We start from the raw sequence: 27,122 nt of genomic DNA on the forward strand, positions 1-27,122 counted from the left end.
GTCTCCCCTTTTATCTCTAAAAGACATGTAAACAGCCAGCATAGAAAAGAAGGATTCTGTTTATTTGACTTGTCCTTGAGTTTGATGATACCGTTGAATAACAAACATTCAGAATTACCCCCATAGTCTTTGGGTTCAACTGACATTGTAAATAGATGATATACCAACTTTATCCCATTACTCTGTGTGCCGTGCCCCCCCCCCCGCCCCCCACTGTGAGGAACACTTGGAATGAAATCATAGATCTTACAGACCAGGCACGCTAGGAGCTGGAGTTTTGATTGGGGACATTCAGGAGTTGGGCATCTCAGGATGTCTCCTCTTTATTCCTAGACTAAGGACTTGCCCATCCCTAATTTCTGACTTGGCCACTTTTGACTTTGAATTTATGACTTAATTCTGGCCTTCTGGAATCTCAGAGTTCACTTTGGAGGGCCAGAGAACTTCAAAGCTGGAAATACTGAAGAGGTACCCCAAACTACCACTTCATAGAGAACGTGGAGCATGTAAGCCCAGGCCAGGAAGCCGACCCGGCTGAGACCACATGGTGGGACAGTGCTATAGAGCTGGGACTCACCCTCAGGCCCATACCACCTCCATAAGATGAGAGCACATCACGTAGGCCCTGAGGATGTATCACTAACACATGGGTCTTCTCATAATTATTTTTACTAATTGATTACACAGATGTGTAGTGTTCAGAGCATCTTCACACATGCACATTCATTTGACCCTCACTGCAGTGTTGTGAGATAGATATTATTGTTCTGTTTTGCAGATGGGAAAACTAAGCCTGAAAAGTTGCTAAGAAACTTTCCCAAGAAACAGAGTCAAGGTTCAGTGTTTGTTCTTCTGGCTGCAGGTGTCCTCCTGTCCAGCCTAGGGCCAAGCACACAGATGGATGAGTCAAGAGAAGGGAGGACTAGGATAGGAGGAAGACAGAGGGTCATCGCTGTTTTCTTTCCTTGTTTTTTCCCTGTAACAAAGTACCCCCAAGTCAGTGTCTCCCCCCAGTTTGCCAAGCTTTCCCAAATGTCTCTGAGGGAATTAATGGTGGGACAGAGCAAGGTGTGGAGAGACAGAGGGAACTCAGGGTCCAAGCCATGGTCAAGGCCAACTCAAAGCTAAGAGACCAGAAGTAGCAGACTCCAGGTCAAAACAAGTCAGATCCTGAGGAACGAAGGGACAGCCAACGAGTTGGTTCTTTCCATGGGCATACAGTGGGCGAGATGGCAGTAAATACAGGAGACACCATATGAGCAAAGTCACGCAGGAAGAGGACAGAAGGAAGGAGGTGGGTCTGACAGATGTACAGTGTCCCTTTGGGGAAGGAATGGCTTTTTGAAAAAAGTGATCAGATTCTAAAGGGCTTCAGGATACAGGCTGAGATACTGGAGTTTTATCATTTGGGCCAAAAGGAACTATGAGGGATCTGTGGGCAGGGAAAGGACAGAATGACAAGCATTAGCTCTGATTATGCAATCAGCACCAGAGTTTAGACCTCAAAATGGTGACCCCTTTAATCTGACAGTCTGCTTTGGTATGGTTTGTTAAAAATGACAAAATGTCTCATTTTGTTGCAGTTCTTTGTGACCTTTCTTAATATTAGAAAGTTAATTTCAGAAGGGAAATAAATGTATTAGTGTTGTCACAGCCATAAAAAGATGAATTCTGTACTGTCAAGCGATTTCTTCGAATGAATCCATCATGCTGTAAAAATGGTTGCCTTCCAACACCCAGCATGTGCCCAGCTCCGTCCTTCTCTCTCTCCCCTGCTTCCTCTCTCTTTCCCCCCTTCTCTCTTTCATCCTCGCTTCCTCCCTCACATGTCTTCCGTGGCTCAGACGGTAAAGCCTCTGTCTACGATGCAGGAGACCCGGGTTCGTTCCCTGGGTTGGGAAGATCCCTTGGAGAAGGAAATGGCAATCCACTCCAGTACTATTGCCTGGAAAATCTCATGGACAGAGGAGCCTGGTAGGCTAGAGTCCATGGGGTTGCAAAGAGTCAGACACGACTGAGTGACTTCACATTCACATTCATGTTCCTCCCTCATGCCTTCCATCTACCTGCACATCTACTGTGATGTGTTCTGGGAATACAGAGGTAAAGGCATAGTCCTACCCTAAGGCACACTCTAGTGGGGAAGACAGAGAAGGAAATCAGCCTTTGAAGGTGTATCTAATTGTCATAGGAGGAAAGAACCTGAGCTAAGGGAAGGAGCTGTCTGTTCTGCAGAAGGAACTCCTGTTAAATTAGGAAACCTGCCCTGTAGTAGGACTTGGGTTGACTCTGTGATTAGGAGACAAGACTGAAGGTAGGGTTCTGAAGGGTTGAGTTGGGTTCTAGTCCCAGCTTCATATCCAGCTAGCTATAGAGAATTTTTTGAATTTTATTGAAGTATAGTTGATTTACCATATTGTATTAATTTCTGCTCTACAACAGTGATTCAGTTCCTATATATATATTTCATATTCTTTTCCATTAGGTTGAATATAGTTCCTCGTGCTTACAGTAGGACCTTGCTGTTTATCCATTCTATATATAATAGTTTGCGTTCTGCTAATCCCAGCCTCCTAATCCTTCCTTCCTCCCTTGGCAACCACAAGTTTATTTTCTATGTCTGTCATTCTGTTTCTGCTTTGTAGATATGTCCATTTGTTTATATGTTAGATTCCACATATAAGTGATATCATGTGGGATTTGTCTTTGTCCTTCCGACTCACTTAGTGTAATGACATCTAGGTCCATCCATGTTGCTGCAAATGGCGTTGGTTCATTCTTTTTTTATAGCTGATCAGTACTCCATTGTGTACACACACCACATCTTGTTTATTCATTCATCCGTTGATGGGCATTTAGGTTGTTTCCATGGCATTGTTATTATAAAACGTGCTGTTATAAGCATAGGTGTTCGTGTATCTTTTTAAATTATAGTTTTCTTTGGATATATGTCCAAGAGTGAGATTTCTGGATCAGAAGGCCACTCTATTTTTAGTTTCTTGAGGAACCTTCGTATTCTTCTCCATAGTGGTTGTACCAACTTATTTCCCACCCACAGTGTAAGAGAGTTCCCTTTTGTTCCACACCCTCTCCAGCATTTATTGTTGTAGACTTTTTAACAATGGTCATTCTGACTAGTGTGAGGTGATACCTTACTATAGTTATGATTTACATTTTTCTAGTCATTAGCAGTGATGAACATCTTTTCACGCCTATTGGCAATCTGTATATCTTCTTTGGAGAAATGTTTATTAGGTAGAGAATTACAAAATTTTATTAGACCACATGGTATGCCATTGTTAACTTCACTACACCAATTATGCTCACTAGTTGCATGACCCTGGAAAAGCCAATTCTTTCCTCTCTCTGGATCTCAGTTCCCCATCGGTTCAACGAAGAGGCTGGACCAGCTCTGACCTCCCCTCCTCCCCTAGTTGTAACCAACTCCTGGGGTCTGAGGGCATGCTATAACCTAGTGTTTCTCAAACCATAATGTGCAGAAACTACCTGAGTATTCATTAAAGTTCAGGTTCTGATCAGTAGGTCTGAAGTGTGATCTGAGAATCTACATTTATAACAAGTTCCCAGGTTATACTGATGTTGCTAATTCAAGAATCCCATTTTGAGTAGCAAGGGCTCAGTCTGTGGTAGGAGCAAACTTTGGGGTACAGGGTGGGTCCACTGAGGATGTCGGTTTAAGACTGTTGAAAGCGAGCAATAAAAGCAATCTTACTCAGATCTGGTCAGCAAATAGAGTTCTGGGTTCATTTTATTACCTGGGATTTTCACTATCTTGTTTTGAAAACCTGTGATTCTCTTAAGAGATTAAAAGGAAGAAAATTGAACTTTTAAAGTCTCAAAGAAATTTTTTTCACTGTAATCACATCTGTTTTAATTTAAGGTGCTGTCTGATGTTTTCCCCGTAGCTCAGATTTCTATCTCAGATGAGCACAACAGCAGTTCTCCTGTGGGAGGGCGACTGCCTCTTTTCCCTCCCCACATTTTAGTGTGTGGTGGGGGAGGGGTGCAGCTTCTTTCTCAAGGTGCATCAGCACACTCAGAACTTCCTAAAGCTAATTTCCAAAAGCCCTTCAGGGACCCCCATGATATACTGGCTGAAGACATTCCAGCTTGGTATTTAAAGCTTTAAGCTCATTTCTCTATACTCCCTTGCATGAAACTTTTACTCTTGCCCTAAATGCCTGCTCCTCTTCTCCCCAAAAGACATGTGTCTCACCGACATTGACAATGCTGCCCTCCTTACATTCATATCCACCCTGCACCCTCACCCCCACATACTGCCATCTAATTGGACTATTATTCCTCCTCCCTCATTGGCCAGCCTTCAAACGTCCACATAGCAGTCAGGTTTGTCTTCATGCCACCACTTCCAGGAAGCCTTCTGTCATCATCGCAAAACTTTGGTATCACTTATCTCTGAGAACAGCTGTGGCAGGCAAGTATCACCCCAATGTATGCAAACCTATTGAACACTGAAGTCTGGGTTCTTTCTTTCGCTCCTCTGCTTTCCCAGAGGAGCTGTACATCTTTATGGGTATCATGATGTACTCTTTCGGTTTAGAGCACCTTTTATTTCTGATGAGAGGAGAAAACAGTTTCATTGGGTAGACAGGGTGAGGTAGAATGGCCTGAAAGATTTGCTGGATGTCAGAAGTAGAGGAAGGCTGCCAGGGTGATGTAAACTGGGGAACAAGGAGCTTATTTTCTCGCCTCTTTTCGACAGAAAAGTACACAATAGACTCTGATCCCTTTCCCTACATTATTTCAAGTCTCAAGATTACCTTCTCTGGGCTATGTTTTGATGGATTCCTATGATTATCTTCAATACCACTGGGTCCCATTCCAGCAAGTTGAGACTAATGAGTTAGAGGCAATCAAATCATAGAATGTTGGAGCCAGAAGGAAAATGAGAGGTTCTTGTTCAGCCTCTTCATTTTACAAATGAGAAAATTGATTCCAGAAGGAAAATGACTTCCTCAAGGTCACACAGTGATTTAGTGGCATGGATTCATTTGGCATTTATTGCACCTTTTTCCTTAGCATCTTCCACGCTTCTGGGTAAAGGTGTGATTTAGTTAACACCCACAGTCCTTCATGTGGCAGAATTAGAAGAAAGAAACTACAACCCTCTGATTCACTGTGGTCTCTGCCTACAGAGTGGGCTTTCCCCACAATTTTCTTTTCATCAGAAGGTGACCTCGTAAAGCCAGACCTCTGACACCTGGCATTTCCTCCTGTACCTTGTACTTTTCAACTCTTTGTCTAATTATTTCTTATGTATTTAGTACTTAAAATGCGCACAACTGATTATCCTCATGGCCTGAATTCATAATTATTGTATAACTAAAGGCAACTTTGAGCATGAGAAAAACAACACATTTCTGCAAGAAAATGTGCTGTGTTATTTGGCATTTGCTATGGTAAAAAATGACCCTGATAGCTCGGTAGCTGATAACAGCAAATATTTATTTCATGCTCATGTTATGGCAACCCACTCCACTGTTCTTGCCTGGAGAATCCCAGGGACGGGGAGCCTGGTGGGCTGCCGCACCTGGGGTCGCACAGAGTTGGACATGACTGAAGCGACTTAGCAGCAGCAGCAGCATGTTCTATGAGGGCTGTGAGCGAGTCACCTGCAGCTCTGCACACGTATCTTATTATCTAGGTCCAAGCTGAACCTTCAGCTCTGTCTGAGATCTGCTCTTTTCATGGCAGGGGGCAGGAATGCCATCCCATTTTTCCTTTTTGTCAGCTACACCACATGGCTTGCAGGATCTTAGTTCCCAGTCCAGGGATTAAACATGCTTGACAGTGAAAGTGCCGAGTTCTAACTACGGGGCCACCAGGGAATTCCCAGTGCCATGCTATTCAAAGCTGCCACACAGAAGCGGCAAATGTTATTACTGCTTACCTTCCATTGGCCAAGCATGTGCCAAGGCCAACACCAAGGTCAAAGTCAGTGAGGAGGGGAAATACATATACTCCTCTTGGATTCTTGGGCAAGCAAAATGACAGTAGGAGATCCTTCACTGAAAGGAAGAAAGAATAGTTAGGAGAAATTTATCTGATCCACCAAATTGCCTTGTTGCTGAATCAAAATATAACTTCAGGGAAGTCACTTGTCCTTTTTGGGTCCCTGTTTCTGATCTTTAAAATGAGGAAGTTGGCTTAGGGGACTAAATTAATATGATGGAAAGAAGCAGATATATCTGAGTTCAAGTTCTAGTTGTATCTCAGACTAGCTGTGTGATCTTAGGTAAGTTACTTAACCTCTCTGTTTTCTCATCTGTTTTTTTTTTTTTTTCTTTTTCTTTCTAAAATTCAGTCCCATAGTTTGAAAAACACAGAATGGCTTAAATCTCTTAATGTTTCTCATGAACTCTTTGTTTTTTTTCACCTTCGAACTATCTTTTAGGAAAAATATGTCTCTTGAGAGAGAACTTTGTTTTTAAAAATGTGGTTCTTTTAAGTTCTGTTAAACTTAAGAAATATTGAATTCAGTGCCTTTTAAAATAGAAACACTTATAGCACACTGTGCTTTTATAAAAGGATTTTTTTATATAGCCATCTATCTAGCCAGCCAGCTATGCTTTGTTTGTATGTGCAGGAAACTTTTAATGGTCATTGTTTCTGTGTTGTAGGATTTCAAGTGATGTGTTTCATTTTCACCTTTGACCTAAAACAATATCCAGACCTTGGTTCTAAGCTTCCATAGGGATGGACACTCCTGCTTTTCCCCACCTTTCTTTGTATGACTCAATGAACCCTGAGCTCTCCTTGCAGACCCCCCTTCTTTAGGAAGCCTTCTCTGCCCCAGCCATCTCCAGGGGTTAGGTTTCCTTCTGCTGCTCTTTCACAAGCCCTATGCTTGTTTCTATCACAGCCGTGGTTACTTTGCATGGGAGTTACTTGATTTCTGCCTTTGTCTTCCCTGAAGAGTACGAAATTCCTCCTGACACAGGAGCTGGGGCTAATTTTTCTCTTAGCCCAGCACTCAGCACAGGATCTGATACATAATAGACATTCAGTGGATATTGTTGAATAAGCTAATAAACTTGGCTCTGTTTCATCTGAGCGAGCTGTGAATTCCCACAAAGCCTAGCCCTGGCCCAGGGGCAGGCCCTCCAGCCTTCTGGCAAAGGGTGAGGTCAATGCCTTTGCTCAGTTCTACTTGGCAGGTTTGAATTCTCTACAGCTTCCAGTCCCTGCCTCCTTCTCTCCCTTGGGCCAAGAGAGCTCCCCATCTCTAAGCCTAGCTGTTAATTTTTCTTTTTCCAATTGTGGAATGTTGCAGCACTTAAAACTTTAAAAATAAAGAGATTGATTTTTCTCTTGAATATTTGTTTTGTTTCTTTCTGACTAGGGAGTTCAAAAAAAAAAAAAATCTCACTTCCTTCACACCAACAGAGATAGTCTTATACAGACAAAGAGTCCCACAAAGTGCTCGTCTACACTATGGCCTAGTGGCTGGGAAAGGAAACTAAAAATGGGGTCAGTATTGCTACCAGAGCTCTCTCAGATGGAGCCAGGAGGCCACTGAGGAACTGAGACTTAAGCACGTCTCAGCCTGGATGGAATCTGATCTGTTGTCCACTTATTGTCCAGAAAGGCATACAGAAAGATGTGCCAGAAACTCAAGATACTTATGGGACCTTTACCCTAAAATAGCTCATGGCAGCCCATCTTCTTATTGGACCCTCACCCTAAAACAACTTGTGATTCCTTCAGGACAAATATTTCCTGACTTTGTCAGAATCAGTTACAATTTTTACCAGGTAACTTTAATAAACTCCTGGCTTTTTGTTTTTATAAGCTCCTGACTCTTTCTCTTCCCCAAATATTCTTTCAAGTTTACCTGAATCTGTGTCTCCCAAATTACAATTCATAAAATTCCAAATAAAGCTTTTTGCTCTTTGCAGCCTCGATACTAATTGTTGTTCCACAAGGTTAACAGCACAGGTTTTGCAGTAATGCAGTTGGGCTTCCATCCTTTCTGGAATTCAGCTGTGTGACGTTGGGCAAGTGACACACCCTCTCTGACGTTTTCTTTATTGCTAAAATGAGGATACTATGTAAAGCTCTGGCTTATGTAAAAATTAAATGAGATGATGCATGTAAAACATAGCACCATGCCTGACAGTCTTATTAAAAGAAGATTTCTGGGTTAGAAAAGCTAGCCATAACATTGGCAGGGCCAGACACTGTTTTCAGAAGTACTTTATTTGTATTATCTCTAATAGTTCTCACCACTGAAAGATGGGTGTTATTATTATTATCCTCATTCTATGAGTGAAGAAATGAATTAAAGTAATTGCCTGTGCAATCCTGCAGACAGTACTGGCCCCCGAGAGTGTGAGCAGAATGTGTATTCTTAGTCCCTACAGCTTTCCACCCTTGTGATGAGACAGGCATTGGCTGAGGCCAGGACCCTCCCTGACTACCCTCCCCTCATCTCCTGCTCTCTCTTGCTGTCTGTGCACCCCTTGCCTTGGAAGTCAGGCTACCTGACATGAGAATCCCTTCTCTCCCAGCCTTTGCTGTAGCCCCAAGCCCTGGACCTCTGTCGGGGAGCCTCAGCCTGCTTCTAAACAACCTGTCAGGCTGCCAGAGGGCTGGGCGGCCTGTCTGCTTTTATCAGGGCAGCTGACAGAGCTGGGCAGGCTTGGCAACAGCTTCAGCTATGAACAGAATCTCAATGAAGGCTTTCACCCAACCTATAGTATGTGTTTATGACCTGGGAGCCTTGCCCTGGCAGCTGGGGAGGAGAGTAAATATTGCAGGCTTGGGGCCCAGCTGTCAACCCCTACCCCCCACCTGCAATGATTAGATGGTTTCCTGTCCTCAGCTATGGTGAAAGCCATTCAGCTGTGTGTGTATGTGTGTGTGTGTGTGTGTGTGTGTAATAGGGAAAGAGGGACTCCTCATTCACCAAGAAGCTGGTTCCCTGGGGTCAAGAAGGGTCCAGCAAACAGGGAGTATGGGAAGAGAAGGGGAGAAGAAGGAGGAGGAGACAAAGAATCTGAATCCACTGAGAAATAAAAATCAGAGGGAAGTGAAGGCCCACTGGAAAATAAAGTATGTAGACTATCTCAGATGACCTAATCTGACACTGTTCCACCTAAATGGTTTACTGACTTAAGAATTCTAGAGATTTGGAGGTGGAAGGACAAAATAGCCCCTTACAAAATTGATTTAAACATTATCTTTTATGTTCAAAAGGCACACAACCTAAATCTGTAACATAAGTCCCAAATAGGTTTCAGTCAATCAGTTCTTATTCTCACCATCAGGATGTACCTCTGCTCTACTGCTCTAGCCGCCCTCCCCACTGTGGTTCTGTGGTATGGCCATGGGTTGTGCCTTCCGTTGCCCAAAAAAATACCCTAACCAATGGCCTCAAGGTGGGCAGAAAGGATTCAGCAAGCCTTGTCATGAGCCAGGCACTGAGCACTGGGGATAAGGCCTCCATCCTCAGGCAACTCCTGGTGCAAAGGGGGAGGCAGACCCAGTATCGGGTTATGATGGTGCAGCAGAATCAGGCTGGAGCAGCAGCAGCTTCCGCATGGAGGCCACGTACTCTACACAAGGCATGGTTCAGCTCAGTTCAGTTCAGTCGCTCAGTCGTGTCCAACTCTTTGCAATCCCATGGACTGCAGCATGCGAGGCCCCCCTGTCCATCACCAGGAGCCTACTCAAACTCATGTCCATCTAGTCAGTGATGCCATCCGACCATCTCATCCTCTGTCGTCCCCTTCTCCTCCTGCCTTCAATCTTTCCCAGCGTCAGGGTCTTTTCCAATGAGTCAGTTCTTTGCATCAGGTGGCCAAAGATTGGAGTTTCAGCTTCAGCATCACTCCTTCCAATGAATATTTAGGACTGATTTCCTTTAGGATTTCCCTTCCGATTGACTGGTTGGATCTCCTTGCAGTCCAAGGGAGTCTCAAGAGTCTTCTCCAACACCACAGTCCAAAAGCATCAATTCTTCGGTGCTCAGCTTTCTTTGTAGTCCAACTTTCACATCCATACATGACCCTGGAAAAACCATAGCTTTGACTAGATGGACATTTGTGGCAAGTAATGTCTCTGCTTTTTAATATGCTGTCTAGGTTGTTCATAGCTTTTCTTCCAAGGAGCAAGCATCTTTTAATTTCATGGCTGCAGTCACCATCTGTAGTGATTTTGGAGCCCAAGAAAAAAAGTTTGTCACTGTTTCCATTGTTTCCCCATCTATTTGCCATGAAGTGATGGGGCCAGATGCCATGATCTTAATTTTCTGAATGTTGAGACTTAAGCCAACTTTTTCACTTTCCTCTTTCACTTTCATCAAGAGGCTCTTTAGTTCTTCATCACTTCCTGTCATAAGGGTGCTGTCATCTGCATATCTGAGGTTATTGCTACTTCTCCTGGCAATCTTAATTCCAGCTTGTGCTTTATCCAACCCAGCATTTCTCATGATGTACTCTGCATATAAGTTAAAGAAGCAGGGTGACTATATACAACCTTGACAGACTCCTTTCCTAATATGGACCAGTCTGCTGTTCCATGTCTGGTTCTAACTAATTCTGTATGATGTGCATACAGAATTCTCAGGAGGCAGGTCAGGGGCTCTGGTATTCCCACTATTGAAGAATTTTCCATAGTTTATTGTGATCCACACAGTCAAAGGCTTCGGCATAGTCAGTAAAGCAGAAGTAGATGTTTTTCTGGAACTCTCATGCTTTTTCAATGATCCAACGGATGTTGGCAATTTGATCTCTGGTTGCTCTGCCTTTTCTAAACCCAACTTGAACATCTGGAAGTTCATGGTTTACATATTGTTGAAGCCTGGCTTGGAGAATTTTGAGCATTACTTTGCTAGCATGTGAGATGAATGCTATTGTGCAGTAGTTTGAACATTGTTTGGCATTACCTTTCTTTGGAATTGGGATAAACACTGACCTTTTCCAGTCCTGTGGCCACTGCTGAGTTTTCCAAATTTGCTGGCATATACAATGTAGCACCTTCACAGCATCATCTTTTAGGATTTGGAAGAGCTCAACTGGAATTTCATCACCTCTGCTAGCATTTTTCCTAGTGATGCTTCCTAAGGCCCACTTGACTTTGCATTACGGGAAGTCTGCCTCTAGGTGAGTGATCACACCATTGTGGTTATCTGGGTCATGAAGATGTTTTTTGTACAGTTCTTCTGTGTATTCTTGCCACTTCTTCTTAATATCTTCTGCTTCTGTTAGGTCCATATCATTTCTGTCATTTATTGTGCCCATCTTTGCATGAAATGTTCCCTTGGTATCTCTAATTTTCTTGAGATTTCTAGTCTTTCCCATTCAGTTGTTTCCCTCTATTTCTTTGCATGGATCACTGAGGAAGGCGTTCTCATCTCTTCTTGATATTCTTTGAAACTCTGCATTCAAATAGGTGTATCTTTCCTTTTCTCTTTTGCCTTTCATGTCTTTTTTTTTTTTTTTTTTTTTTTTTTCCCTCAGCTATTTGTAAGGGCTTCTCAGACAACCATTTTGCTTTTTTGCATTTCTTTTTCATGGGGGTGGTCTTGATCCCTGCCTCCTGTACAATGTCACAAACCTCCATCCATAGTTCTTCAGGCACGATCAGATCTAATCCCTTGAATCTATTTCTCACTTCCACTGTATAATTGTAAGGGATTTGATTTCGGTCATACCTGAATGGTCTAGTGGGTTTCCCTACTTTCTTCAATTTAAGTCTGAATTTGGCAGTAAGGAGTTCATGATCTGAGCCACAGTCAGCTCCCAGCCTTGTTTTTGCTGACTGTATAGAGCTTCTCCATCTTTGGCTGAAAGGAATATAATCAATCTGATTTTGATATTGACCATCTGGTGATGTCCACATGTAGAGCTGTCCCTTGTGTTGTTGGAAGAGGGTATTATTTGCTATGACCAGTGCGTTCTCTTGGCAAAACTCTCTTAGCCTTTGAACTGCTTCATTCTGTACTCCAAGGCCAAATTTGCCTGTTACTCCAGGTGTTCCTTGACTTCCTACTTTTGCATTCCAGTCCCCTATAATGAAAAGGACATCTTTTTTGGTGTTGTTCTAGAAGGTCTCGTAGGTCTTCATAGAACCGTTCAGCTTCTTCAGCATTACTGGTCGGGGCATGGATTTGGATTACTGTGATTTGATTACTCTCTGTTGTTTGACCTGAGGCCAAACTATGGTAGAGGTAATGAGGATAATGGTGACCTCCTTTAAAAGGTCCCACACAGGCTGCACTCAGTGCCTCCAGCACTTCAGGAGGCCACCACTGACCCACGCATCCGCCAGAGACTCCTGGACACTCACAGGCTAGTCTGGGTCAGACTTGTGGGGTCTTATGGGGTCACTGCTCCTTTCTCCTGGGTCCTGGTATGCACAAGGTTTTGTTTGTGCCCTCTAAGAGTCTGTTTCCCCAGTCCTGTGTAACTTCTGCTGGCTCTATGGTGGGGTTAATGGAGGTCTAATGCCATACCCAGGTCTACTGCACCCAGAGCCCCTGCCCTGCAGCAGTCCGCTGCTGACCTGTACCCCAACAGGAGACACTCAAACACAGTTTTGTCTCAGTCTCTGTAGGGTCTCTGGGTCCTGGTGTGCACAAGGTTTGTTTGAGCCCTCCAAGCATCTCTGGCAGGTATGGGGTTTGATTCTAAATGCAATTTTGTCCCTCCTACCATCTTTCTGGGACTTCTCCTTTGCCCTTGGATGTCGGGTATCATTTTTGGTGGGATTCAACTTTCTCCTGTCGACAGTTATTCAGCAGCAAGTTGTAATTTTGGAGTTCTCACAGGAGAAGATGAGCTCATGTCCTTCTACTCTGCCATCTTAGTATTATTAAATCATGGCATGTTTACATGATCCCTAATCCCAGCATGGGTCCTGGGGCAGATATTATCAGATTTATTGCAGAGATGAAGAAACTGGGGCTAACCCAGTCAGTGATGGGAGAGCAAATAGGATTTTTAAGTTTTTTTTAAATAATTTTATGTATTTATTTACTTGGGCTATGCTGGGTCTTTGTTTCTGCAAGGGCTCTTCTCTAATTGTGGCTAGTGGGGGCTACTTTATAGTTACAATGCACAGACTTCTTATTGTGGCAGCTTCTTTTGTTGCAGAGCATGGACTGTAGGGCATGCAGGCTTCAGTAGTTGTGGTTCCTGGTCTCTAGAACACAGGCTCAATAGTTGTGGTCCATAGGCTTAGTAGCTGTGCCACATGTGGAATCTTCCCAAACCAGGGGTAGAACCTGCATCTCCTGGCATTGGCAGATTCTTTATCACTGAGCTGCCAGAGAAGCCTGACAAACAGGATTTAAATCCAGGCCTCTCTTATTTCAAAGTTTGGGTTTTTTTACTCTATTGGCTCCTGTAATGAAGAAGAAAGTGATCTAGGAGGACAGAAAATAAATCCATCCTGGGAGGGTGGTCAGGAAAGGCTTTGGGAAGACAATGTTGTATTGAGTCTCAGAGGATAAGTAGAGTTGACCAGGCATCCACAACCAGGGGGAGGAGAGTTTGGGGGATGGGGAAGATCACATGGTACACATGAAGTACGACAATGGCATGACTTTCTTGGAAGTTCAAGAGGGTCCTAGAAGTGACTGATGCTATAGAAATGTGATAAGATACAACAAGGCCCCAGAAATAGGCAGGGCCAGATCATGAAATCTTTTCACAATAGAGCATTATCCTCAAGTCCTTGGGGAAGCAATGGAGGTTTATTAAATGGAGGAGTGACATGGTCGAATTTGTGCTTGGAATAGTTATCTCCAGCCATGTGTAGAGAATAAATTGAAGGAGGGGAGATTGGAGGCTCTTTCAGCATCTATCCATCCATCTCCATTTGTCTCCATCATTTATCCATGTCTTGGTCTTGTCTGTCTTCTCTCTGCTTGTATCTATCTAGTTATCAGTCTCTACCTCTCTCTGACCTGTATTATTCATCTGGTCCCTCAGCCTCTCTATATAACCCTAGACAAGACACATCACCACTCTGACAAGGGTCCCTCATCAATAAAATAAGGATCATAATGCCAGCCTGAAAAGGTTAGACGAGGAATTAAGTGTGATACTGCAGCGGAGATCTTTTTACATATTACAAAGTACCATGCAAATGTGAAGGATTATTGTTATCTAGCTACTGTTCTTTCAAGTATTATGTTTTGTGGGTTTTTAAATTTTACTTATTTTTAATTAGAGGATAATTGCTTTACAATATTGTGCTGGTTTCTGCCATACATCAACATGAATCAGCCATATACACATGCCCCCTCCCTCTTGAACCTCCCTCCCATCTCCTACCCCATCCCACCCCTCTAGATTGTCACAGAGCACCTGGTTTGAGCTCCCTGCTTCATACAGCAAATTCCCATTGGTTATCTATTTTAACATATGGTAATGGACTTTCTTAATTTGTCCCATCCTCTCTTCCCCCACTGTGTCCACAAGTCTGTTCTGTGTCTGCATCTCCACTGCTGCTTTGCAAATAGGTTCATCAGTACTATTTTTCTAGATTCCATATATATGTATTAATATATGATTTTTGTTTTTCTTTTTTTGATCTACTTTACTCTGTATAATTTTTTTGTTTGTTTTTTAACAAGCATCCATTGAGCATCTAGGCTAGGCATCTTGCTATTTATCTAGTAAGACAGTGAGTTTACAATGAATCAAAAACAATATCAGCCTTCTGGAGGACTGGAGCAGAAGTATACAGAAAACGAGATTAGAAGTCTCTGTCATATTTTTCTAATTTGCTGTCTGTCTGTCTCTTTGCCTATCTGTTTATCTATCCACCCATCTCTCCCTCTCTGACTCTGGTTGTGCTTACATCTGAGGCAGAACCATCCAAGTCACCTTGGCCCTTACTCGCCCTCTCATATACAGACCACCTTTCAACATGGAGTTTTTGAGGACCATGGTCTTAAAATAAGAGAGAAAAATGAAAAGACCAGTATTAGATGATTTCCTTCCTCACAGCTTTAGAACTCTCTCTACTCCTTCCCATTCATGTGTCTCAGGCACTTTCCTGAAGATGTGAGGTGATCCCACATATCTGACCCTACCACATTTTATAAATCAAAAAAGCTAGGTTGGAAGACCTGAGAAGCTGATTTTATTGAATTATACTCCCTCTGTGACTAACCAAGGACTACTAGGTAGTCCCAAGGCAGTTCCAAACACCCATATCTTTAACAAAGACCGTAAAAGAGCTCATGGTGACTTTGCCCTGTAAGCCCTTTGTCTCTGAATTGTCCGTTAAGAACCAGTTTTGTACAATGGAGCAAGTCCTATTCTACTACTTATAAGCTCTGTGACTTCAATCAAGTTACTCAACCACTCTCGTCTTCAATGGCAGACTCAACAAGAGGAAGATAATACTTCCTGTTAGGGTTGTTGTAAGGATTTAATGATGTAATGTCCAGTGTGAAATGTTTAACACAAGGCCTGACTCTGTGTGGTCAGCGAACTGACCCAGAGCTGGGACTCAGATTTGTTTTTTCTTTAGTAATGAAGCACACTGTCACTAACCTCAACACCCTGTTTCTGTGGTTTTGCATGTGGGTACATGTTTGTGTGTCTGAAAGCAGATGTGTCTTTGTACAGTTGGAGTTATATACGGCTGTTTTAAATTTCAGTGCACAACTTACGCCTGCTAAGTACCAGAATAGTGCCGCTCAGTAGAACATTCTGTGATAGTAGTGTTCTTTTGCACTGACTGTTTAACAATAACTACCAGCCACACATGACTTTTGAGCACTTGCAAATGTGGCTAGTGCAACTGAGGAACTAAATTTTTTAAAACTAATTTTAATTAATTTAAATGTAAATAGTTACAAGTGACTATTATATGAGACAATGCAACCCTAGACTATGCCCATGTTTCTAATGACACCTGAGATAATGATTATGGGATAAAAAAAAAAAATCCCCATTCACTAGCTCATTAAACCCATGCCAGCCCTGTGAGAGGACTGACCTTATTGCCACTTTCTATTTGCTGACAAGGAAATTGAGACCGAGAAACAGAGGGACTCCTTCAGTGTCACACAGCCAGTTCAGGGTCTGAGCCTAGAGCTCCAATTCCAAAGCCCTTCTCTTTTCATGACCTGTGCTCACTCTGCCTTTTAGAAGTGTTTCCTGTCTGCCAAAGTAGCGACTCCCTCAGGGAGCACTCAGGGGGTGGTGTCTGGGGGCAGTAAAGCCCTTTCAGTGTCTGTGAGACCCACCTGATCTGGCCCTTCAACGACCTCTCTGACCTCCTCTCCCATGACCCTCTGCCTCCCTCACTCTGCTCTACATACCAGCTTCCTTGCTTTTGAATGATCTCTTAAGGGATGCTCTCACCTGGAGGGTCTTCCTACAGGTACTTCCTCACCTGGCTCCAGTCTAATCACTCCAGCTGCAGGATGGAGAGTGAATTTGGGTGGTAAGGGAGAGAAGGAGGTATTTTGAGTAGAATTAGAGAGGTCAGCTGGGTGGCTCTTGCAATAGTCCAGAACCACACATCCAATGTCAAAAACCAAGCCATAGCCTTACCCAGAGCCTCACAGACTGCTAAGTGTCAGAGCTGGAATGACCTTCGAGAACATCTGGTATAAGCCCTTCTTTGAAGAGTGATGAAACAGAGGCCTGGAGACAAGAAGTAGATTTTCCCAAGGTTGACTGAGTTGGTACAAGAGCTCCCATCTCCTGTTATGATCTTTGGCTGCTATGATCTTTTTCCTGCATCACAAAGCCATCATAAAAATAGAGGTTTTACTACAACCAACTTACTTTTTTTTTTTAACCTCCAATCCAATCTTTCTTTCATTTTTAGAGATAACCCCTATTTTCTTAAAGGTCACTGACCCACCTAAAAGGCAAGAATTCAGTTCTCCCTAAACAAATCAATTTTTAACAAAGAATGAGCAAATCTTTCCCCAGAAGTCTGAGCATGTCCTCTAGAGAAAATAGAAATTCATAGACAATGACTTGGAAGAAAATAGAAAAATTTGTATTCTGTTTTTTTAGAAATGAAGGGGAAAAAACCCACAAAAGCCCAAACATAACTTTTCCGATGCCTGATAATGTTCTTCTCTCATCTCTCATTTCCCCACAACTATTTTGTCTTAAGGCTCTGGGAGCCTGTGTGAAGCTGCTGTGTGATTTTTATCTCTATGATTAAAGTGTTGCACTTTATTGAGTTCTTTACATCAGCAGCAAAATCTGCAATGCAGGATTTTACATAACACCTCATTTTCTTCTCGCACCATTACTGTTATTAACCTGGTGGCAATAAACAGAAAATACAGCTTCGCATATGATGTACTCTTCATTTTTGTTCCAATAGCAAGAAGGGGAAAAAAAGCAGAAGATAAAGAGAGCAGGGGAGAATTTTTTTCCTGTTATGTCCCTTTGATGTCTGCCTTTCTCTCTCCCTGTTCCTTGTCAGCATTTCCGTCAGCAGGTTGAGGATAGAGATCATCTCTGCTCAGGGATGTTTCCTTCTCCATTGGAACTCATCCATTTATTCACTCAACAAGGATTTCCTCAGCACTTCCTATGTGCCGGTCAGTGTGCTAGGTGCTGGAGATAGCAAAATTTCAGGTCCCGCCAGCGCTGTTTCCAGTGGAGGAAATAGACACACACTGCAATAATAATGAAACAGTGAGATAAGTACAACAGAAACAGAAGGCTGAGTGAACACATAAGTGAAAGAGGGCATGGTCCACATACTCAGGTGGGTTAAGGAAACTTCTTCAGAGGTAGTGATGCTTGACTTGGCCCTAGAGAATGTCTAGGTAAAGCAACGCTTTCTTGGCCAAGGGAATGGCACAACTGAAGTCTTGGAAGGCACATAAGAGCATGGCATGGTCTGAAACTGTCAACATGGCATGGTGAAACCATCAGATGCCTGTTAGCAGACAGTAGGAAATGAGGTTGGAAATGGAGACAGGCCACTGAGGATCAAATACTCACATGCATAAAAGTCTTCCATGACTCCCCTAAGACCAGTCCAAAATTAGAGGATCAAGACAGAATGGCCTTGGGGAAAGAACTTGTACTCTGAATAGATGATCTAGGTTTTGCCCTTGGCTCTGCTACTTCCTAGCTGTGTAAGATGTTAAAAATGGGTACGGTAAGAATAAAATAATGACTGTGAACAAGTGTTGAAAGTTGTCAATAGTATTTTATATTCAAAGGAAAAGGGATGGGGGAGCAGAATTCCAGACAATTCCAAGAGTCAGAGAAGTCACAAACTCATTCTACATGGTTTTTTAAAAATATTTTTATTGGAGTATAGTTGATAACTAACTTCAGTTAGTATGATAATCTCTAGATCCATCCATGTTGCTGCAAGTGGCATGATTTCATTCTCTTTGTGGCTGAGTAATATTCCACTGTATACATGTACCACATCTTCTTTATCCATTCATCTGTCAGTGGACATTTAGGTTGCTTCCATATCTTGGCTATTGATGAAGGTTTTAATACGGATGTGGATGAAGAAACCTGAAATGTCTTGGGACTTCCCTAAAAAACCAAGAGTTAAAGCCTAACTCATCCCTACACCTCCTCATCCAACCCTTGCTCTCCTCTCACAACTGCCCCCTCACTCCTATCTGTCTCCTGGATGAGTGATGCGTCCACAACAATTAATCTTTTCTCTTTGGAGGGAGAGTCTGTAGCAAAGTAATGAATTGAGAAAACCCTTGTCCTCATGCCATTTGCATTCCAGTAGGGAACCCTGGCACACTGCAGCCCATGGGGCTGCAAAGAGTCAGACATGACTGAGCAACTGATCAACAATAAGGGAGCCCAGGTGTTTGAGTATGTGTATGTGGGTTTATGATTTTTTAAAATCATGATTCTATATCCTTTCAAAAATGTGCAATAGTACATATGTTTAACTACATTAATAAAGAGCTCTGTTTTTATAGGAAACAAATGATTACTTAGGAAACATGTTTCTTTCTCTCTAATAGCCATTTTTGGGAAAAACAACTGGTTTGTATCAAAATGTCATAACCTAAGACCACAGACCATGTGATAGCATCTTATTCTGACTGGGGACAAGTACCTAGGGGGCAAACATCCAACTCAAGCTTGCAAGATGATATCACCCCCAAGTCTTAGGGAATGGCCCCACCATTCACCCAGCTGCCCAGGCCAGAAGCCTGGGAATCAGACCAATTTTGATCCCATACTGAGCACTGGCAATCTTACTAATACCTTGTAATGTGCCTTGTATCTGTACCCACATTTTCATCCTTACCCCCCCCACTTTAATTCATAATCTTACCTTTTTTTAGTTAGTCTTCACTTGGATTATGACAAAAATATTCTAACCATTCTATGCCTTTGAGCCTCTAACCTCCAATTCTTCCTCATCACAGCCTCCAGAACAGTCTTTTCATAAGGCACACATAACTGTGTTGTACTTCCATAAAGTACTTCTCTAGCTCTCTATTTTCTATTTTGCAGAACAAGTCCCAATGCCTTAGTGGCTTGCAAGGCCTGACATGAATGGGTCCTTGAAAGCTTCTCCAGTCCCTCTCCTCACCCCACCATCCCTCCACCTCGTACCCTTCGATGGTACTGAACACCTTATAGTTCCCAAAACAGACTGGGTAGGTTTTGCTCTCAGGCTTTTGGCTCCCACTCCTCCCTCTGTCTAGGATGCCCTTCTCTCCTAGGAGCTGGCAGCTCCTCGCCTTCTCACCTACTCAGTGAGAACTTTCTGGTCTTTCAACACCTTGCTCAGCAGTTCTTCTTCCACTGTCTTCCCTGACCACCCAGTGAATCTATGGTTCCCTCAGCTGTGACTTCACCCCATGTTTACACACCTCCCAGAGCACCTGGAAGGCTCATGGACATTTAGTCATCTCTTTGTCTTTCCCCACCATACCATGACAAGAGAGAGAATGGTGGGGAAGGGGAACAGGAGAAGAGAGCAGTGAAGAGAGAAGAGAGAAGGGCAGAAAGGGAGAGGAGGGGAGGGGAGGGGAGGGGAGGGGAGGAGAGGGGAGGAGAGAGCCAAAGAACAGATGTGGAACCCCTGCCTACACCTTCTCCTCCCTGCCCTTCCCCCCTGCTGCCTGCACTGAATATAGCAGGCAGGGACCATCTTATTGTTCTCCAGGACAAAGTGCATCATTTCAGCATGAATGCTGGCACCCTGGAACACTTTTTTGCAAATCAGTGACATCTTCTTTGCTGAATAGGAAGACCACATTAGCGTGGGGACAGGGCTGCATTACCGTCTTGCAGTGTCTGTCTCCCCGCAGGGTCATGCCGAAGATGAGGACCATGAACTCAGGTCTTAAAGGAGATCATGTGGGAAAGGCTAGCAGAATCTGTCTTCAGAGGCCACAGAAGGAAAAAAAAAATTAAACTGTGCAAGGCAGGAAAATAAGATGATTAAAAAATATAAAGCTCTCAGGGCATAACAGACCCTGCGTGTGTGCATGTTCAGTTATGTCCAACTCTTTGTGACCCCCTGGAAAGACTGTAGCCTTCCAGGCTCTTCTTGTCCATGGAATTTTCCAGGCAAGAACACTGGAGTGGGTTGCCCAGAGAAGTCACCAAATCTGCTTTCTGAGTGGAGCAGAAGAGAGAGTCTTCTCCAGAGTCACAGATCATGAGTAGAAGAGCCAAGATGAACTTGCTGGGAAGAAAGGAACTACCATTTCCTGAGGACCTACCACAGCCCCAGCTCAGCAGTTAGCCCTGCATTTATTACCTCTCTGGATCAGCTAACAAACTCCTCTAGGAGACATCTCCAAGCATTCAGACCACACATATTTATTGAGCTCTTAATATGTTCCTGGGGGTGCCCTAGTTTCATCAGCTTTTGATTTATAATGAAGCAACATTAACTTTTAATTATGAAATTAAAATGTCCCTCGGCTCTCCCAGGCTTAAATATTACATCTCAGTGCTTTTCTCCATTTGTCTCATCTTCCTGCTCAGACTGCAGCTTTCTGCAGGAAGGCCTAACTGTTCCACTTGGATCTGTGTCCACTCTAGACACAGGAATGAACACTTGGGTGACCCCCAAGGGTGAGAATCAAACAAAGGCTCTGGAGGCTATGTGGTATAAATTAGAGTTCCAGTTCAGCCTTTAACCTGCCATGAGATCTTCACAAGTCAGTCTCTGAGCATCTTCTGAGGAACAAAGATCACTATTCCATTTACTTCAGTGAATCCTTGAGAGAATCAAATGAGCTAATTGGTGTGAGAATAGTTTTATGTGCTAGATAATAATTATTGTCAATAGATGTTCTACTGAACAAGGAAGCAGTTTACATTTATGTAAGCTGGGTTCCCAAGCCCCTCTCAGTTCTGTGACCTATAGCCCCTGCACCTTCAAGGCTTCCATTGCACATGCACTTACTTTTTAAATGTCCATCTTCCCTGTAAGGTTTTGAACTCAAAGAGGTCCATATCCCTGGTGCTGAGCACAGCATTGACCAGAGTATCACTCTGTGACTGAAAACCATGTGTTGAGAGTGTATCAACTGCTAGGCATTTTGCCAGATGCAAAGCCAGTCACCTCATTTGACTTCAAGGCAACCCTGTAAGGCTGGAATTATTATCCCCAATTTTTAGATAAGGAAACTGAGATTCAGGTCATAAAGCTAACCCATGACTAAACTGATACTTGCAGCCAAGTCTGAGGTGTGTAATATGTTACTCTACAGATACAGCATTAGTCGCTCAGTCGTGTCCAACTCTTTGCGACCCCAAGACTGTAGTAGCCCACCAGGCTCCTCTGTCCATGGGATTCTCCAGGCAAGAATACTGGAGTGGGTAGCCATTCCCTTCTCCAGGGAATCTTCCCAACCCAGGGATCAAACTCAGGTCTCCTGCACTACAGGCAGATTCTCGACCATCTGAGCCACCAGGGAAGCCTAGATCCCAAAACGATGGTGGTCCCATGACTACCCTTCTTCTATCAGCATTATCATTGTCTCGATCAACCTGGAGAGTCACCCATCACTGCTTTAGGGAGCAGGAGACAGAGATCAGCACCTTTTGCTCTGGAAAGATCTGTCATGAACCCAGACCTCTTGTGTTGAGTTGCTGTTCTCTCTCCCTTTTTTGAGGCAGGGGTGGAGGAGTGAATGGAAGCGAAGGAAGGCTCCCTCTGCCAGGCCAGACCTGACTCTTCCCGGATACTTAGAAGAAAAGCAGAAATGCCCCCATTTACATGTACATCTTGCTTTTCACTTAGTAGAGTAGGATTGTAATGAAATGGGAAACCGAGTTCTGTTCACAGAGCCCAAAAATGAACTTCACAAACAAGCAAACACTCACACAGCCAGAGTTTATTTTAAAGAGTAGAGATACAAAGCTCACAGCATAGGCACTGAGAGGCAGTGAAGTGCCTGAAAAGGCAGGAATAACAACAGTTTATATCTTTATTAGAATTGATCTGTTCATTTTTGGTTGGCTCGGGGCCCAATGTACATAATTTCTGACCAATCTGTTTAAAAGTCATCAAGCCCAGTCTGTCATTTTTATGGCTTTTTTTTTTTTTTTTGGTTCCCAGTTTCTCAGTTTCCCCAGACATGGAATCAACCCTTTCTCAAGACCCCAGACCATTATTTATGGACCGGATGTATAAAAAGGTCAGTTTTCATTCCAATCCCAAAGAAAGGCAATGCCAAAGAATGCTAAACTACTGCACAATTGCACTCATCTCACACGCTAGTAAAGTAGTGCTCTAAATTCTCCAAGCCAGGCTTCAGCAATACGCGAACAATGAATTTCCAGATGTTTAAGCTGGTTTTAGAAAAGACAGAGGAGGCAGAGATCAAATTGCCAACATCTGCTGGATCATCGAAAAAGCAAGAGAGTTCCAGAAAAACATCTATTTCTGCTTTATTGACTATGCCAAAGCCTTTGACTGTGTGGATCACAATAAACTGTGGAAAATTCTGAAAGAGATGGGAACACCAGACCACCTGACCTGCCTCTTGAGAAACCTATATGCAAGTCAGGAAGCAACAGTTAGAACTGGACATGGAACAACAGACTGGTTCCAAATAGGAAAAGGAGTACGTCAAGGCTGTATATTGTCACCCTGCTTATTTAACTTATATGCAGAGTACATCATGAGAAACGCTGGACTGGAAGAAGCACAAGCTGGAATCAAGATTGCCAGGAGAAATATCAATAACCTCAGATATGCAGATGATACCACCCTTATGGCAGAAAGTGAAGAAGAACCAAAAAGCCTCTTGATGAAAGTGAAAGAGGAGAGTGAAAAAGTTGGCTTAAAGTTCAACATTAGGAAAACTAAGATCATGGCATCTGGTCCCATCACTTCATGGGACATAGATGGGGAAACAGTGGAAACAGTGTCAGACTTTATTTTTTTGGGCTCCAAAATCACTGCAGATGGTGACTGCAGCCATGAAATTAAAAGACGCTTACTCCTTGGAAGGAAAGTTATGACCAACCTAGATAGCATATTCAAAAGCAGAGACATTACTTTGCCAACAAAGGTCTGTCTAGTCAAGGCTATGGTTTTTCCACTGGTCATGTATGGATGTGAGAGTTGGACTGTGAAGAAAGCTGAGCACCGAAGAATTGATGCTTTTGAACTGTGTTGCTAGAGAAGACTCTTGAGAGTCCCTTGGACTGCAAGGAGATCCAACCAGTCCATTCTAAAGGAGATCAGTCCTGGGTGTTCTTTGGAAGGAATGATGCTAAAGCTGAAACTCCAGTACTTTGGCCACCTCATGTGAAGAGTTGACTCATTGGAAAAGACTCTGATGCTGGGAGGGATTGGGGGCAGGAGGAGAAGGGGACAACAGAGGATGAGATGGCTGGATGGCATCAGTGACTCGATGGCCATGAGTCTGAGTGAACTTCGGGAGTTAGTGATGGACAGGGAGGCCTGGCGTGCTGCGATTCATGGGATCACAAAGAGTCGGACATGACTGAGTGACTGAACTGAACTGAACTGAACTGTATGTTTAAAAGTTAATGGTTCATTTGAAGTTTTTCTCCTTGATAAGTTGGACAGCAGTTACTGATTTTCTTGTCATGGGTCTGGATGTTTTATGACCCTCCAGGCCAGGGAGGCATTCCTCTGAATGCCTAGAAACTGGAGCAACAAGTATAGCTTTAGGTTAATGCAGCAAAACACTAATGTGAGGGAGTGAGTTGAAATTAGAAAAAAAGAACCAAGGCCCCAACCCTACATGGACTGCCTAACAATTTTTACCTCTTTAAGAGACAAATTGGAACTAGACAAAATATTTTTATTCCTTACCTTGCTGCTACAAATGCTTTTTCCCCTTACATAAGCATTACTCTCACAAATTTACTTTGTCCTGAAGTTTATCCTGCTGAGGCCCAAGAAGCTACAGATACAGAAGCTGGACATTCGGAATGGCTTAGACCTGAAAAGCTTAGTCCTAGACACTTTAGGTCATGTCGACTAAAAATATAGTCACAATCTGAAGGTAGAATTATTTTATTTGGTGGGAATGTTTAGGACTCAGAGCATGGGGAGAGAAAACTGCTCCAAGGAGGCAGGAGGCTATATACAAGTTTGCAACAGAAGGAGCAGGCAGTCTGAACATCAAAGGTCAGGTATCAAGTTAAGGAAATTTCACATTCTGTGTATGGGAAGATGCAAGCTTCTGGGCTCACTGAATTCATCCCTTTTGTGCGCACCTCAGCTGTCTGGGGCCAACCCTGTTTCCTTGTTCACTTTGCTCCTTGCATTCCCCCAGCTCCTCAGCAATCACCGTGGGGGGTGGCAGCATCTGCTGGATGGCGGTTTTGGGAGCCCTCATTCACATTTGGATGCCAGAAATTGCTGATGGCTGTGACATTTCTTGTTTATTAATATGGCAGGAGATATTTTCATTTCACAGTCAGAAAGACAAAGATTTGAATTTCAGCTCTGCCCTCTGTGAGCTCTTTGCCTCGGTGTGATAACAGTGTTTACCACATAAGGTTGTTATTACAAGACCCTACACAGGAAGCACCTCATACGTGTCACTAGCTCCCAGTGCTGGGGTCATGGTTAACAGCACAGGCGGCAGAGCCAGACTGGGTTCTACCAGTTACCACTGTGTGGTCTAGGGGTTCCTTTGCGAGTTGCTTAACCTCTCTTAGTTTCCTTACTTGTAAATGATGTTTCCATCAAATACAGTTGTGGGAGAGTTCTGGAGTGCCTGGCATGTAATAAGTACCATCTCTCTCTTTTTTTTTTTTTTTTTGTGGGGAAGGGTGCTGCATTCGGTCTTAGCTGAGGCACTTGGGATCTTCACTGAGCTGAGCTGGCTCTGTAGTTGCAGCACGTGGACTCAGTTGCCTCATGGCATGTGGGAACTTAGTTCCCTAAACAGGGATCAGACTGGTATACCCTGCATTGGAAGGTGGATTCTTAACCATTGGACTGCCAGAAAAGTCCCCATCTTTTTATTATTATCCTCCCTCCATAGCTCTGCTGGCTAGAATCTAGGCCCCAAAACTCCTATCACTACATCCTTCCTGACCCCTTTCTCTGAGTCCGGGATTCCTGGTTCATTCATTCACTTACTGATTTTTGTCACTCAGCAAATGCCCCCTGAGGACTTACTAAGAGCTAGATCCTGTAAGACACCCTAAAGGTATAGAGGTGAGCCAGGGATAGTCCCAGCCTTTATAGACCATCCCCTCCTTCTTAAATCCTTTCTCTTTTTTCCCCCTTTTTTTCTCTTGATTTTCATGAAACCACATTGTCTCCTCCTCCTTCTCTGGTCACTTCCCAGTCTCCCTGCTTTGCTTCTTCCTTTACCCAAACTCTCAATCTTACTGGATCCTAGGCTCAGTCTTGGGATCTCTTCTGGATCCACACTTTCTCCCAATGATATTAAGTAGCATCACCAAGCTAATGCTGCCCACCTTTACAGCTCTAATCCGGTCCCCTCCCCGAGGCTCCATTTTCATGTATGTAACTGCCTACTGGTATCTGATAGTCCTTTCAAATGCAGAGATCTGTATCAGAACTCTTGATTTCTTTACCACTCTCCCAACTGGTCTGCATCCCAGTTTCCTCCACCTCTCTGCAGCACCACTATCTGCTCAGTTGCTCAAGTCACAAACCGTTGATCCATCTTTGATTCTTCTTGCACATAAACCATGTACAGGTCCTATGGAGCTGTAGCCAAAATATTTATCAAATATGTCCCTCTCTTTTCATCTCTATGTCATCTCTCCGATTCAAGCTGGTATGATCTCTTAGATCAGTTCATCCACGGCCACCTGTGCACCACTAAAACCCATTAACAACACGATAAGCAAGGTGGTCCTTTCATAGCATTCCCCTACTGAGGTGGCCTCTGCTGGACACAGGATATGCTCCAAACTCTGACTCTGGCCTGCAAGGCCCTGTGTTAGCTGGACTCTTTAAACTTCTCCAGTCTCACCTCTAGTGTTAACTAACCATGATCCAGCCACTGGCCTGCCCTCTGGTCTTTGAAAATGGCATACTAGTCCTCATTTCAGGGCTTTTATTTGCCCAGAATTCTCTCATTGGATGGCTTGTTCTTATCATCCTTCAAGGTTGAGCTCAAATATCAGAAGCCCTTCCTGATCACACTATATCACATAGACCCTCCTCCATCCACTCGTTCATTCCCCACCCTGTGGCTTACCTCCTGCATCCCTAGCATGCATTACAACCCACCATCACCTTGCTTAGTTGCTGTTCCTGGTTTGTCATCCCTACCAGGATGCCAGCTCCTCAAAGGCAGGAACCTCATCTCTCTTATTAACCCCAAGTCCTGGAGCATAGTAAGTTCATAGTATGTATTTGCCAGATGAATGAATGAATAAGCTGGATGATAAATGCCTTGTGTGCCAAGTCGCTTCTGTGGTGTCTGACTTTGTGACCCCATGGACTTTAGCCCACAAAGCTCCTCTGTCCATGGGATTCTCCAGGCAAGAATACTGGAGTGGGTTGCCATGTCCTTCTCCAGAGGATCTTCCTGACCCAGGGATCAAACTCATGTTTCTTAAGTCTCTAGCATTGTAGGTGGGTTCTTTACGACTACTGCCACCTGGGAATCCTGATAAATGCCTTAATAGAAGGGTATTTTAAAAATCTGT

General features: G+C 43.5%; 1 protein-coding gene across 1 annotated transcript in view; it reads left to right on the forward strand.

Annotated features, from left to right (window-relative positions):
• Positions 1–27,122, forward strand: part of AGBL4 (AGBL carboxypeptidase 4) — a 1,467,493-nt gene that overhangs the window by 1,382,283 nt on the left and 58,088 nt on the right. The gene's annotated exons all lie outside the window — the stretch shown is intronic.

The sequence above is a fragment of the Bos mutus genome, chromosome 3 (assembly GCF_027580195.1).
Source record: "Bos mutus isolate GX-2022 chromosome 3, NWIPB_WYAK_1.1, whole genome shotgun sequence".
NCBI classification, from domain to species: Eukaryota; Metazoa; Chordata; class Mammalia; order Artiodactyla; family Bovidae; genus Bos; species Bos mutus.